Consider the following 14,413-nt stretch of genomic DNA (forward strand, 5'->3'; position numbering starts at 1 on the left):
AAGGGGTCAAGAGGCTTCAGCAGAATGCCAAAGGGGTCCCTGACACAGAAAAGGTGAAGCTGGGGCAATAGAAATAGGTCTTGTCACCAGCACAGGTGGCTTTCAGTGGCTTCTTCCATCTCCTACCCCATTTGGTATGTAGGAATATTCTCCTGAGAGCAAGGGGGTGGACAGTTAGTTAAGGAGATGAGAGAATCAATTCTGCCTCAACTCCTGCCTTTCAGAATTGCATTAGGGAGAGCAGATGGTCAACTAGGTCTCAATATATCTGACATCCCGTCCTATCCTCTGCACCAAGGAATGGGACTAGAAAGAATTCATTCTGAAAATCCTGACTAGCTAATAAATGATAAAGACATTGGGAGAATGATAAACCATATTAATACATTGTCATGTTTCCTCAACACTGCCTATGACAAAAGATCTGATCTGTGTACCTTCAAAAAGATATCTAGGAGGGACATCAGGATGATTAAAAAACATGCATGTGGAGAGCTACTCTGTTCAACTCTCAATAGAAAGTTGTATCCACAGAGCCAGTACCTTTAACAGACTTCAGAAATAAAGAGAATTAATCATTACTTAAAATTAATCGTTACCTAAAAATGGGCTATGAGTTGGACCTGTGATTTCACTGATACAAGAGATGTACTGATAATGATGATGTTAATGACAGCTAACATTTATATGGTGTGTTAAAGTTTGTAAAGCATTTTACATATGTTATCTCACTTGGTATTCATGATGACCCTGGGAAGTGGGTGCTAGTATTTTCATTTTGTAGATGAGGAAACTGAGGCTGAAAGAGGTTAAATGACTTGCTCAGGGTCACATTATGTGTCTGAAGCAGGATTTGAATTCCTTTTTACTCCTATGTTCAAGCTCTATATTCTGAACCACCACAGATCCCTAGCAACTCTGCAACTTCCAATCTTACAGATTAGCCAAAGAACTGAGAAGTGACTCATCAGCATTATGTGAGAGAGGAGGACTCCCTGAGATCAGCACTCTAGCCATTCCCCTAGGACCCCTCTCATACTGAGCTTACGATTACTTATTCTAGAACTACCTCCTTCAAGGTTCAGTGGGATGTTGTTAGGAGAAAGGCTGGGTGGCTAAGTAGAAAGAGCAAGGGAGGGAGATGTCAAGACAGAATCTGGGAATTTTTCTACTGGGCTATGGCTAGTTTATCCAATGGCTCCAAATCACAGTGGGGCTTCTGTCTTTATTTTAACCACATACTCATTGGGAACTAGTCTAGCCACTGCCCCAAGAATATTTATCATTATTATTATTATTATTATTATATGCGTACTTAATCACATAGTCTCTCCTTTAAATCTCAGCTGCTGAAAGTTGTGAAGAGACTTACATGAACTGATACAAAGTGAAATGAGTAGAACTAGGAGAACATTGTACACAGCACCAGGAACACTGTAAGATGATCAGCTGTGAATGATTTAGTTATTCTAAGCAATACAGCGGTCTATGACAACTCTGAAGGACTTATGAAAAATGCTATCCATTCCCAGAGAAAGAACTGATGGAATTGAAATACAGATTGAAGCATATTTTTTTTACTTTCTTTATTTTTCTTGGGTTTCTATTTTGTTCTGTTTTCTTTTACAACATGACTAATATGGAAATATGTTTTGCATAATAACACATGTATAACCTATATCAAATTGCTTGCCTTCTAAATGAGGGGGGTGGGAAGAAAGGGAGAGAATTTGGAACTCAATTTCAAAAAAGAATGTTGAAAATTATTTTTACATGTAATTGGAGAAAAATAAAAGATTAAATTAAATAAATCTAAGCTACCCACCCACCCACTCTCTCTCCTTGGCTGTTCTAAGAAAAGTTGGGCACCTGTGTCTCTGTCCATTGCCTACTTTCTATGACATGCCATCTCCCATCAGAAGACTCAAAAGCTAGAGAAGAAGCTCCCTGAGGACAAGGGACCACCTCTCCATACTTCTTTCTATTCTACACAGTACATATTACAATGTCCATAAATATTTGTTGATTTGACTCCATTTGGAAATTGCATAATGAGAACCAAAGTGAAAATAAAGTTCCCTTCATGTAAATATACTTTGCTGATAAAATTTTGAGAGCAATACCCAGGATGGGGGTAGGCATATATGAAGATTAATCAGTGCTTTAGAATATCTCAGGGCTGACACCAAGAATGAAGGTAAAATTCTGCACTGAGGACTGTAGATCAGAAAACTTGGCAACTAAGAATGGAAAAAATTATGATGAGTTGGAAAATAGGTCTTATGAAGAAATGATAAAATAATGAGCCTGGAAACAATGAAGGGTGGGGATGATCTAAATAACTAACTCCTAATAAATGAAATAAGTCTACAGATACAACTTGTTTTTCATTAACAATGAATACAGACAGATTGGGAATAGAGTTAAACTAAGGTAATGGGAACTAGGATTAGACCTTTGTTTTATTAAATATATCCAACTAAAACAGAGGTGGAAGAATTCTCTGGAGATTTGTAATAAGGCAGACTATTAACTCACACGCATGCGCGCGTGCGTGCGTGTGTGTGTGTGCGTGTGTGTGTGTGTGTGTATTCAAGTCCTGCCCTGTCTGGAAGTTCAAGGAAAGAACCAGCCAGCTGGAACAAAAGTTCTGTGCCCATTCTCAACACCTCCTTTCTGTCAAGTGCCAAGGCACTGTCATATATGTGCCCAATCTGGCCAGATAAGAGCATTACTGGGTGACCTGAAATACAGCCTAAATGCAAAAGAGACAGTAAAGCACTGGGGAAGCTGCACTATGTCTGGTTTTCAGAGCAAAGGATTTTCAAAGGGATAGATCCAACTGTATAGATGGGGTAGGAGAGAAGGGAGAAAGTGGGAGAAAGAAGAAAAGGAAAGGGAGAGAGGCAGTGAGAGGGGTAGAGAAAGAGGGGAAAACAGAGAGAGAGAGAGAGAGAGAGAGAGACAGAAACAGAAAGGGGGGGAGGGAGAGAAAGAGAGAGGGGGAGGGAGGGGGGAGGGAGAAAAAGAAGCAGGGGTGGGAGAGACAGAGGGAATATCCTCTTACTAAGGAATTCCCTGTTTCTACATGTAGAGACAACTTAATGAATCCAGAAGGACTTCACTTTAGGCATAAAAGCTCACATGATATTTTACCCAGTAGGAGAATAAACTGCATTCACTATAACCAAAGTCCTAAGTTCTCTTAAGGAGAAGTTCAAATAGAGAACTTGAGGTGATAAATTAATTTGAGTTCTTACCTTGTTACTCGAAATAAGCAGTGACGAGGATCTGGCAGAATTTCAGGCCAGCAAGCATTTATTAACCAACTACTCTGTGCCTGTCCCTAATAATAGCTAGTATTCGTACTAGCTTTAAAGGATGCAAAATGCTTTACAAATATTAACTCATTTGATTCTCACAACAACTCTGCGAGGAAGGTACTATTATTACGTCCATTTTACAAGTGAGGAAATGAAGCTGAACAAGGTTAAAGGATGTATCCAGGGTCACACAGCTAGGAAGTGTCTGAGGCACAAGTCTATATCAGGCATTTGATCCACAGTGCCACCTAGTTGACTTCAAGGACTGGGAAAGGTATAAGGACTAGAAAGAGGGGGAAAAAGCAATCTCTGCCTTCCAGGGGTATATATGCTAATGGGGGGCAGGAAAAAAAACATGAACCCAAATCATTAAATACAAAATAAATACAAAGTAATTTCAAGAAGGATTAAACACTAAAATGTGAAGGAGTCAGGAAACGTCTCTTGCAAAAGGTAGCATTTGCGCTTAGTACTGAATAGAACACGGGACCCCAAAAGGCAGAGGTAAAGGGCTTCCTGGGCAAAGGCAACAGAGATTACATTCTGTGTACTAGGAAACAGCAAGCTAGCAACTGGGCTGGAATACTGAATGAGAGGATGAGTAGCAAGTAATTAGTCTGGAAAGACAGGTTATGAAGGGCTCTAAATGCCAAGTCTGTATGTCATTGATTCCTAGAGACAATAGGGAGTCACCAGAGTTCTTGAGCAAGGGAGAAAAATGGTCACAACCACATTTGAGGAATATCGACTGCCAGGTTTTGAAGTGACACACCAGAAGTAGAATAAACACAGCATTTGGTGTCAGAAAACCTGCCTTCTAATTCTGAAGTCTGCTGGGATGTGCAGTATCAGGTAACTTTCTTCTCACTGGGTCTCACTTTCCTCATTCATAAAAGGAGGAAACCAGATGATCTCCAAGTCCCCTCTCAGCTGTAAATCCCACCATCTTCTAAATTTGGGGCCCTGAAAGTACCACCTTAAGGCTCTTGCTTTTAAGGTAAGAGCAGAGTCTCAACACAAAAAGAGGTAAAAGCAACAGTCTTAGAGCCACTCCCGGCTTTGACAGCTGACAGGTTCAATTCCATTCATGACTACTGATCATAAACTCAGCGTTGTCAACTCCTGACATCAGAACCATTTTCATTCCAAATCAAAGGACAACCCTTTCAATAACTGGAGAGCGGCCATCTCATCTCTTTCCTGGGAGTCACCAGAATGTTTACTGTTTGGGCTATTAAAACCTTTTGTACCTTTCACTGGACAAATACTAAGGGAGTGGCAGGATATTCACTGAACCAGAAGGCCAGGCAGAGTCTCAAGGAAGATACGGATTCAGTCAAAACAATCTAAGAAATACTTCCCAAACTAGAGTTTTACAGTTAAAATGTGGTCTTTTTAAATTAACTTCAAAACAAAAAAAGACTTTCTTGAGATACTTCCCAAAGACATAACAATCATGTAATGATAGACTTTCAACAAACAGCAAAATTCTAAACCAAGTACTAGTATATAGGAATGGCTCATTATCCAACCATGCATCAGATCCGTATTCACACAAGGAACACCTGAATAGACAGAAAGCTGAATCCCATAGCTATTACCCAACCACCGATAAAATTAGCCAAGAACTCCAAATGTGTGGTTAAATTTACCTATCTAAAAAAAAAATTACCTATCTACACCTATACTGTACCCAAGCATGAATGCATTCATGCCCCACTATCAGATACAAACAGGAGCTACCACGTTGTTGGGCACTGCCTAAAAGGATATCTCTTTCCTGAAACAAGTGCTAATATACTGAAGTCCGAACAGTTTTATCAAATGGAGTGAAATGGAGATGATGAGAAAACTTACTAGTTCACAAATCACATGGCAATGTTTTCCTGAGTTCCAAAGCTGCCCTCTATTTCGTGGGCATGCTTTCCCGTGGCCCTGAGATTCAGCTCCTCCAGGAGGAAAGACAAGCTGTTTCCCTATAGTGTTGTAAGTGGAAGCCAAGGAGGTGAAGTAAAGAATAAATAGTTCCTTGTCCTCCACCAGATTAAGAACTGAAGGATGAAGCAGGGCAGTGACAACAAGCCAAAGCCCTTTGGCCGGATCAAGCTTAGTTACTTATTAATAAAGGTGCAATCTGATGCAACTCAACCAGTCTTAATCTAAGGACAGAAACTATGCTATGCAACTGAAATAAGTTAAATGTTTTCTTAAGTGGCCATATACTTTATGTAGACCTCACCCTGAATGAGAGACAGCATGAGAAATTAGATCGGAATGCTAGACCTGGAGGCAGAAAGACCTGGGATCAAATCTTGCCTCTGAACTTCCCGGTTGTGGGACTGTGGGCAGATCACTCGATGAGCATCGGTTTTCCCATCAATAAACCAGGGATAGTAACTCCTGCAATAATTATTCCAGCCTTCTTGTAATGCTCCAATGTGAGAATATATTATAAGATGTTTCACAAACTTTATAGTAATACTTAGTAGTGAGTTATCGTTTGTGTTATTAAGGCACTTTAGTGAAAGATACTCTTGTACCTGAGAAGGAATAGAACAATGAAGGTCAAGTCAAGCTCATTTTGTAAAATGTTTAGACTACTGGCAAAGAAACCTACTTCAATTGTGGTTTACTACTTATATCCCCATCCCCACCCCCGGCTAGAGTGGGGCACAAAGGTTGAGAATAGAAGGAAGGAAAGAGAGAGAGAGAGTGTGAGCGAGGGAGGGAGGGGAAGGGAGGAAGGAAGAGAGAGAGGGAGAAAGAAAGAGAGAAAGGAGGAAAGAAGGAAAGAAAGAAAAGAAAGGAAAGAAAAGAAAAGAAAGGAAAATTGTAAGGCTTTGGTACTGCAATGTTTCAAAGATTAGCTTGACCATCCCAAAGAGATAGTATGGTTACCCTCCTCTTCAGATAAGGGTTTCACCAAACATCGAAATCATGATTCCAATATGTTAGCAATCTAAATTTTTTGCCTCATACTAACGACAAGGAATGAAAATCAGAGACAATCCTACACTGGGAGAATAACATGGGTTATGCAAAGAAAAAAAAAAGGGACATTACTAGTTAATTTGGAATGATATCCCTTTGTTGGAATGCACAGGCCAAAGACTGATGAGAATGATTAGCTGGTATCTGGGATACAATCAGTTTTTGAAGAAACATGTATATTGGGGGGAGGGGAGTTTGCTTAGAGCAGCTAATTTTCTTGTTTCATTTATTCAATATTCCAGACTTTTTAAGCATGGATAAAAATTGCCAGAGCGTCAGAGACCAGAGCTCTGCCACTAAATAGCTGAGAACCTTGGTCAAAGTCATTTTCCATGGGTTTCAGTGTATTTGTCTATAAAATGAGAGGGGATAGATTAGGTCACAGCCTGTTCATCTGACAGACAAGAACTTGTATTTTTAATAAAAATATTGTGATAATTGTATTTCAATATAATTGGTTTCTTTTGTAATCCTATATATTTAATGCATTTAAAAACAATTTTTTGAGATGGGGCCCATAGGTTACCCCAGACACCAAAAGGGTCCACGACACAAAAACCATTGGAGTAGATGGTCTCTAAGTCACTTTCTAGCTTTTATCCCTCATTTTGATCCTGGAAAAAAGAAAAGAATCCATGTAAGTTTTATTTGGTGAGTCCTTCTAAATAGCTCTGTGAAGTCAGTTTTGTTTTTGTTTCTATATCCCTAGTAATCACTAGGCACTTACAAATGCTAGTTGAATGGGAGTTTGTCAAATGTCAAACTTGCATTGTTTATATAGGGAAGTAATTCTATCTAAGACTATGAGACTGTAATTTTTTTGTAAGGTCGAAGATGCTCTTCCTTTAGTGAGTCTGGATGATAATAATTTTGTGGTTTGGGAAGTTTGGGGGTGTCTTTTGGTATCTGAAGTCCTTAGCACAGTGTTCAGAACACAGCAGGCACTTAATAAATGTTGAATGATTGATTGATTTTATCAATATGGAACACCCAGCATGTTTTGTAAACTCTCACTATCAACGCAAATCTGCAATTCACCTATAACTTAAACAGTCTGGAAGAGCTGCTTGTTGCACTGAGTTGGGATCTGATCAAGTTCCCACATCAAATATGTCAGAGACAGACAGGAAGTCCAAATCTTCCAGACTCCAAGACCAGGCAACACTGTGTGACACATGGCGCCTCTCTCATTTTAAGGTACATAAATAATGTCCTTCGGAGTAACTGCTATCTACAGCCTGGCTTGCCGTCTCCGATGTGATTTAGCACTTCTCTCTGATGTAGTATTTCTCTTCCCCAGAAAACCAGAGAGCACAGACAAGATGAAGGTCTCTCACTGTCAGTATCCATTTGGCAACACGTTTTTCTAAGTTGTTAGGCCATGCACATTTTCAACCCAATGTAGCTCTATTAACTCTACTAAACAATGCCATCAAACATCACTATTTTTTACAATCATGTGTAAATGGTCCTGGTAGAGGAGGCTTATACTCTCTATACTCCTAGTGCCCTATACTCCAAGTAAGGAGATGCTACAAAAACAAAGCCTTCTAGCTGACTCAGTCCCAAGCAATGATGTCCTAGCACGCTTCCTTATCCCTGAGACAATGAGGGAATGCAAGGGTGAAGTTAAGTGGACTGCACCATCATTGGGGAACAGTCCTTTACATCTCCAGCCCTGTGGTCTTCCCTACTCAGGCAGAGTTATAAAAACCAGCTAAACTACAGGTGCCACAATTGTTCTATTACAGCTAATACAACACATTAAAACGATGTGTCAGTTATTTGTTCATATATCTCTCCCGCTATTTGACTGTAAACTCATAAACATGGGTGTCTGTGTCATACCTATTGTGGACGCTCCAGGACAACAGAGATGGCTAACTGGTGCAGAGGATGCAGAACTAGGCTTAAAGTCAGGAAGACCTGAATTCACCTTGCACACTTGCGAGTTGTGTGTACCTGGGCAAGTCATTTAACTTGTTTGCCTCAGTTTGTTCAACTGTAAAATGGAGATTATAATAGCACCTCTCTCTCAGGGCTGTCGCAAAGATCAAGTAAGGTAATATTTTTAAAGCACCTGGAACATAACTACACAAATGTTATCATTATTACATTAGGTACTTAACAAATAATTTGGACCTGAATTAAATTTGTGATTTTTTTAACTAAATAAGAAACAGATTGCTGCTTGGCTTAGAGTTTAGCTTAAAAAGCATGAGCTCCTTCCCCCTCAATCAAAAGACAAATGAGGATCTGATACAGAGAGAGAGAGAGAGAGATAGCAAAACACTCATAGTGGCATTGTCAGGGATAGCAAAGAACTAGAAACCAAAAAAAACCCATAAGTTGCAAAATGGTTGAAAAAAAAACTATGGTATATAAATTAATTGATTTTCATGCAGTAATAAAAATAATAACTGAAATAAGGAATTTAGAGAAGCAGGGGAAGATTTATATGAACTGATGCACAGTGGCAAGCAGAACTAGATATGTGAATAAGTAAATAGGCCCAACAATATAAATGAAAAGACAGGAAGTAACAGAACTGGAAGTAACAGAAAAATCAAAGAAAGTCCTGGAAAAGAGATGATAAAACATACCTTATTTGGACTCCAAGGTCCCCTCCAGCACTAGGTTTATGAAGTGCCTAGAAGAGGCAAAGCACTTAACAGGTCGAATGGGGCAGATATTGTCAAGTACTATCATTGTCTCAAACATTTGTGACTGTTCTTTTAGAGTTCAATTTAGAAGGGAGGAATGTTCTCCCACCACCCAGATGACTGATATTAAGATTAAAAGGCATCAAAAATATGTATTTTAAAAAGTACGGAGCGAAGGGCATGATTTTCATTCTTTTTGATTGTCAGTGGCACATGAGGAAGCAGAAGAAGTTTGTAGTCACCTCCAAGAGGGGAACTAGGACCTCATCCTTAGGTAGACAGAGGAAAACGGTAGGAAGGATGAATGAGTGAGCCTGCTCCAACGAGCCACACAACAAGGGCATCTTATTGGGGCGGGGGGTGGGGGTGGGAAGGGCCAGGGAAAACGAAAGCTGTCTCATATTCCCTCTAGTAAAGTATGAAAGGAGAGGATGCCAAAAGCTAACAGAGATTCCAAAATTAAAACCACAGAACAATAGCTAAGCTAAAAGTGTTCAGCCCTGAAATGCATTACTGCTCCTAACTGATAAAAATAACACCACAACAATTCCATTCCAGGTTTTATTACTATTGTAAATAACTGAGAGGCAGTGAAATCTGATGAGCCAGTTTCTACTATAATCAGTAACTGATTGAACTGAAATACAGCCTTGAAAAAGTTTCTCAGGAAAGCTAATCTAGCTTCTCTCCCCTCTCCTCTTCCAGCAAATCCATGCCCACCAACCCCCCCCCCCCCCCACCTCAGCTCACTTCTGAAATCATGGTTTCTGAGGAATGAGGATCAATATATTGGAACAACTGATGTCTTACATTAGAAAAACTTCATTTTAGAAACTGCTTTTTGGCTGAACAACTTACAACACGTAAATGATCCATAAACTGCTTGCTTAAAAAAATCCCATATCCAAATTATTTACTTGTAAATGAAGAGGGAAGAAATGTCAGATTTAACCATTTTGAGGTGTTCTGTTTCTGTCATAGTTAAAAGAGGGAACAACTATATATAATATGAATGCAGTAAGAAAAACATTTCATTTCACCCCCCCCCATTATCATTTCTCTCTTTCCTTGAGGCTAGCACAAAGGTGACATAGCCAAGTTTCCAAAATATTGAGGCAGATGAAGAATCTAGTTCAAATAGTTGGTTTATTTCAAAATAAAGAGATTACTTGGTTACTGCCAGGAAGTGAGGGGCCCCTTTAACTACTCTGCTGAAAATATGACATTCAATCTTCTAGTCTGGTGTTTCTCAAAATAGGGATTGGGATTCCCAAAGGAATCATGGAAACCTGAGCCTAGGCATCCCAAACAGCCATAGGGTTGTAGCTCTAGGGTCGTGGCACTGAACTACATATTGATTATTTATCACGAAGAGGCTACCTCCTTCCTCCATTGTTTGGGCCTTTCCATCCAGTTCCTTCTCCTCCAGCGCAATAATAACTATGGGTGCGGCAGCTATAGGACAGGCTTGGCTGTGGCAGCTAGAAAAAGATTGGTTTTTATGGGATGTCCGCGGGATGAAAAAGCGGACGAATCACGATGGCTGCCTTTGTACACGCTCCCTGATTACGTGATCTACCTCGGCTTTGCAGAGAAAAATACATCGATCCTAGAGATGGCCCATGGCATAATGGGTCTGAAGTCAGGGAGACATGAATTCAAATCCAGCCTCAGATCTTAGCTGTTAATTCTTGGACAAGTCATTTAACCTCTGTTTGCCTCAGTGCCCTCAACTATAAAATGGGAATAAATACAGCACCTACCTCTCAGGGTTGTTGTGAGGACCAAATGAGATAATATTTGTAAAGCACTTAGCATAGGGCCTGGCCCAAAGCAGGTGCTATATAAAGGCTAGCTATTATTATCAGGCAAACGTGAACTTGGCAGGAGCAGACTGTCCCCTTATTATGACAAAAACCTAACATTTGCATTGCATTTCACTGCATACAAAATGCTTTCACATATATCATCTTATTTTGCAGATAAGGAAACTGTGATATTGTAAAGGGTGAAGTGACACATAGCATCACTTTTTTCAGTCATTAAATAGAAACTGCCTCATTCCTTTGATAGCAATCGATCAACGAGCATCTTTAAATCACCCACTATGTACTCGGCACCATGCTAGGCACCGGGAACATACGACAAAAACTATAACAGCCCCTGCCTTCAAAAAAGTTACATTCTATGGGAAGGATTGTACATACAGTTCAATGGTCTTTAAAGTGGGGAGGGTGGCATGCCCTCTAAGGAGCTCCTGATCAATTAAAGAACAGGAAGATAGTTCTTGCCTGATTCTAACACTGAGAACCAAGCAAGGATTTGCATCCAACATAATTACATCACCCTGTCCGCCTTTTCTAGCTCAACACTTCACCCAACTGCCTCCCAGTACTGGCATCCAGTGGCTGCCCCAGCATTAGTCCATCAGGGTATAACCTAACAGGGATCCAGGTGCCTGAAGCAGCCGCAGAAGGAAAAAAATCTCTATCCTGCTCAGCACTTTCACACCCTCCTTCTCACATCACCATAATAATAGGTAGCATTTATACAACATGTACACACATTTCAATAACATATGCATACATAAGTATTTACATTATCATATACATATATTACATGACATATACATAATATATATGTATATATGCATATAAAGTATAACATACACATTTCTAAAACTTAAATGTTTAACAGAGTATTTTACAATTGCTACCTCCCTCGGTCTTCACAATAAATATGAAGACAGGTGCTATTATTTATCCCCATTTTCGGATGAGAAAACTATAGCACATTGATATAAAGTGATCTGTACAGGCTCACACTGCTAGTGTGTGGAACAGGATTGGAACTAGGGTCTTTCTGCTTCCAAGCCCATAACTTTATACACTGTGCCACTGAGCAGTCTCCCCAGGGTCACCTTGGGACTACTCCAAACATAGCTCAGTGGAAAGGCTCTGCACTCAAGGGTAAGTGAGTAAGATCTTCCTTTCCCCCACTCAACCACATATGTTTTTCTCCCAGCATAAAAGAGTCACAGTATGCACAGACATGGATGGGTGAGGATCAGCATCACAGATCTCATCATATCTCCTCCCCCCACTCCAAACCCAACTGTCTTTGGAACTTCTGCCTTACCATTGAGGATACCACTATCCTTCCCTGTCACTTATTTCTCAACTTCAACGTCATCCTCAACTCCTCCTCCTCCCTCACTCCACGTCACCAAACATATCAGGCAGTCCTCTCTTCTACTAACATACCTTAGTTCAGGGGTCTAGTTCTCTAGTCTGAACTCCTGCAGTATCTTCTTAATTTCCTAATTGGTTTCTATCCCCTCTCTAACCCATTCTCCTCACAGCTGCCACTGTGATTTTTCTAAATGATAGGTCTGACCATGTGACTCCCCTACCTCAGTAAATTGCAGTGATTCCCTATGAACCTCTCCTCCTTTGACATGCATACTATCCAAATTTTTCACCCAATCTGAATCCTGGCAGTCCATCACCCACAGAGGCTACTAATCTAAATATAAGCTTCCCTCTCAGCTGCATATTGACTTAGTGTTAAGATGTAATATGATCTATGTTTTATTGTATTCGCATTTATTTTGCTCAATATTTCCCAAACACATTTTAATCTGGTTCAGGCAACACTTGAGAGTGTTGTGGGAAATGTGTTTAATATCTTTGGGCTACACTCTCCAACCCCCATGCCCCCTTCCCTCTCTTAACTCTGTAGTGAATCAGCTTAACTCAACACCTACTTCCACCCATAATTCTATTACCTCGTAGTCTGATCATGCCTTGTGCCAAGCCCCAACCTGGACTACAAAACCCTCTACCTTCACTCCTATTCACATGGTACTGGATGGAGGTGGGGGAAATCATAAAATCACACTGACTGAGCCCACTGCATATTTACGTTATCTAATCTAAACTGGAGCAAAGCAAGCATTCTATTGCCCTCTGTATTACTGATTGACTGGCCTACTTCCCACAGTGGCTGTCGTGCTCCACACCTTCTGTCTCTTCTCAAGACTCTCTGGGCACCCTATGACCTCAGTTAAGAACCCTGCCTCACACTTCACCAAAAATACTCCCTCTCCTGCCTATGGGGTTTTACGTTTGCTGGCACTCTTGCCTGGGCTGATCTGCCACATCTCTACCTTTTCACTTCTCTGTTTTTCAAGACTGCTCAAATTGCCTTCACCTACTCTGTATATATCTTGTATGTACCTAGTTATTTACATGTTGTCTCCTCCACTAGAATATACAGTCCTTGAAGACAGGGGGTGTTTTTGCCTTTTTTTTTTCATATCCCCAGTACTTGGTACAGTTCCTGCAATGGTGTGAGTGCGTAATAAAGGCTTGCTGATAGGACTTGATAAGCATTTATTAAGTGCATATAATGCATATACTACCTTCCAGGGACTGTGCTCCACGTGCTAGGGATACAAATGGAAATAAGCAAGGCAGTCCCTGATCTCAAGAAGCTTATTTTCTAATAGGGAAAGATAGCACACAGGGAGCAATGCTATAGACAGGGAAGTCAGATGGAAAATGACGGGCATTGTGGTCCGACATTTCTTTTCCAGCAGTGGTGTTATCATAGCCTGAACTGTAACAGATGACCTAGAAATAGCATCGTAGACCTGAGATCAGGCAAACTAAAAATGATTGCTCACTAATCCAAGCCCAGGTTCACAGAGAAGACCTTGAACTCCCATGGGAGGAAGGGAGTTACAGGCTCTACTTCTGTGCTCTATTATACAGGCGGGTGCACATGTGTGTGTATAAAATGATTAATACAGTAGCATATTTATAATTTATTTTAAAAGTAAATCTACATATAAACACATTAAAATTAGAAACAGAAGACTTTGATACAAATCTTATACTTACAATCCATGAGCAAGTCACAACTTCTCAGACTCAATTTTCTTACATGTCAGTTACGGTAATGACTATCATTTTGCCTACTTTCCCCTGTACCTTTTTTTCTAGAAAAATTATATCTACTGACTCTATATGGCTCAGAAAGGATATCACCGTGGATTGTTATTCATAAAATATACTTCCATTAAAAATTTGATAAGGAAGAATTCACTCAATCATAAAAGCAATTATTAAGAGCTTACTGTGTGCAAAAAATTATCTTCCAAATAAAGTATCAGTTCCTAATACTTTCATTTATGACACTCTGCCATCTGACTTTCACCTACCTGGCCAATCTCAGACATACTCTATATTTCAAACTAAATTGGGCTATTTTCCATCACTCATTTTAACACTGTCTTTTCCTATCTCTGGGCCTTTGATCATGAGTACCCTCATGAATGGAAGGGACTTCCCACACACTTGCTGAAATCCTTCCTTTCCTTCAGGACCCAACTAAGTTATCACCCCTACCCTAACCTCTCAATCAAAACTTCTT

General features: G+C 40.1%; 1 protein-coding gene across 4 annotated transcripts in view; it reads right to left on the reverse strand.

The window, feature by feature from the left end:
• The window catches only part of COBL (cordon-bleu WH2 repeat protein), a 347,141-nt gene that overhangs the window by 247,976 nt on the left and 84,752 nt on the right, over positions 1 to 14,413 (reverse strand). The window contains exon 1 of one of the 4 annotated variants that reach the window (XM_036737676.1): positions 5,181 to 5,349. The exons of the other annotated variants lie outside the window; for them this stretch is intronic. The gene's annotated coding sequence lies outside the window, so the exon portion shown is untranslated. Of the gene's footprint in view, positions 1 to 5,180; positions 5,350 to 14,413 lie in introns of those variants that run through there. 4 annotated transcript variants of the gene reach the window in all.

The sequence above is a fragment of the Trichosurus vulpecula genome, chromosome 9 (genome assembly GCF_011100635.1).
Source record: "Trichosurus vulpecula isolate mTriVul1 chromosome 9, mTriVul1.pri, whole genome shotgun sequence".
NCBI classification, from domain to species: domain Eukaryota; kingdom Metazoa; phylum Chordata; class Mammalia; order Diprotodontia; family Phalangeridae; genus Trichosurus; species Trichosurus vulpecula.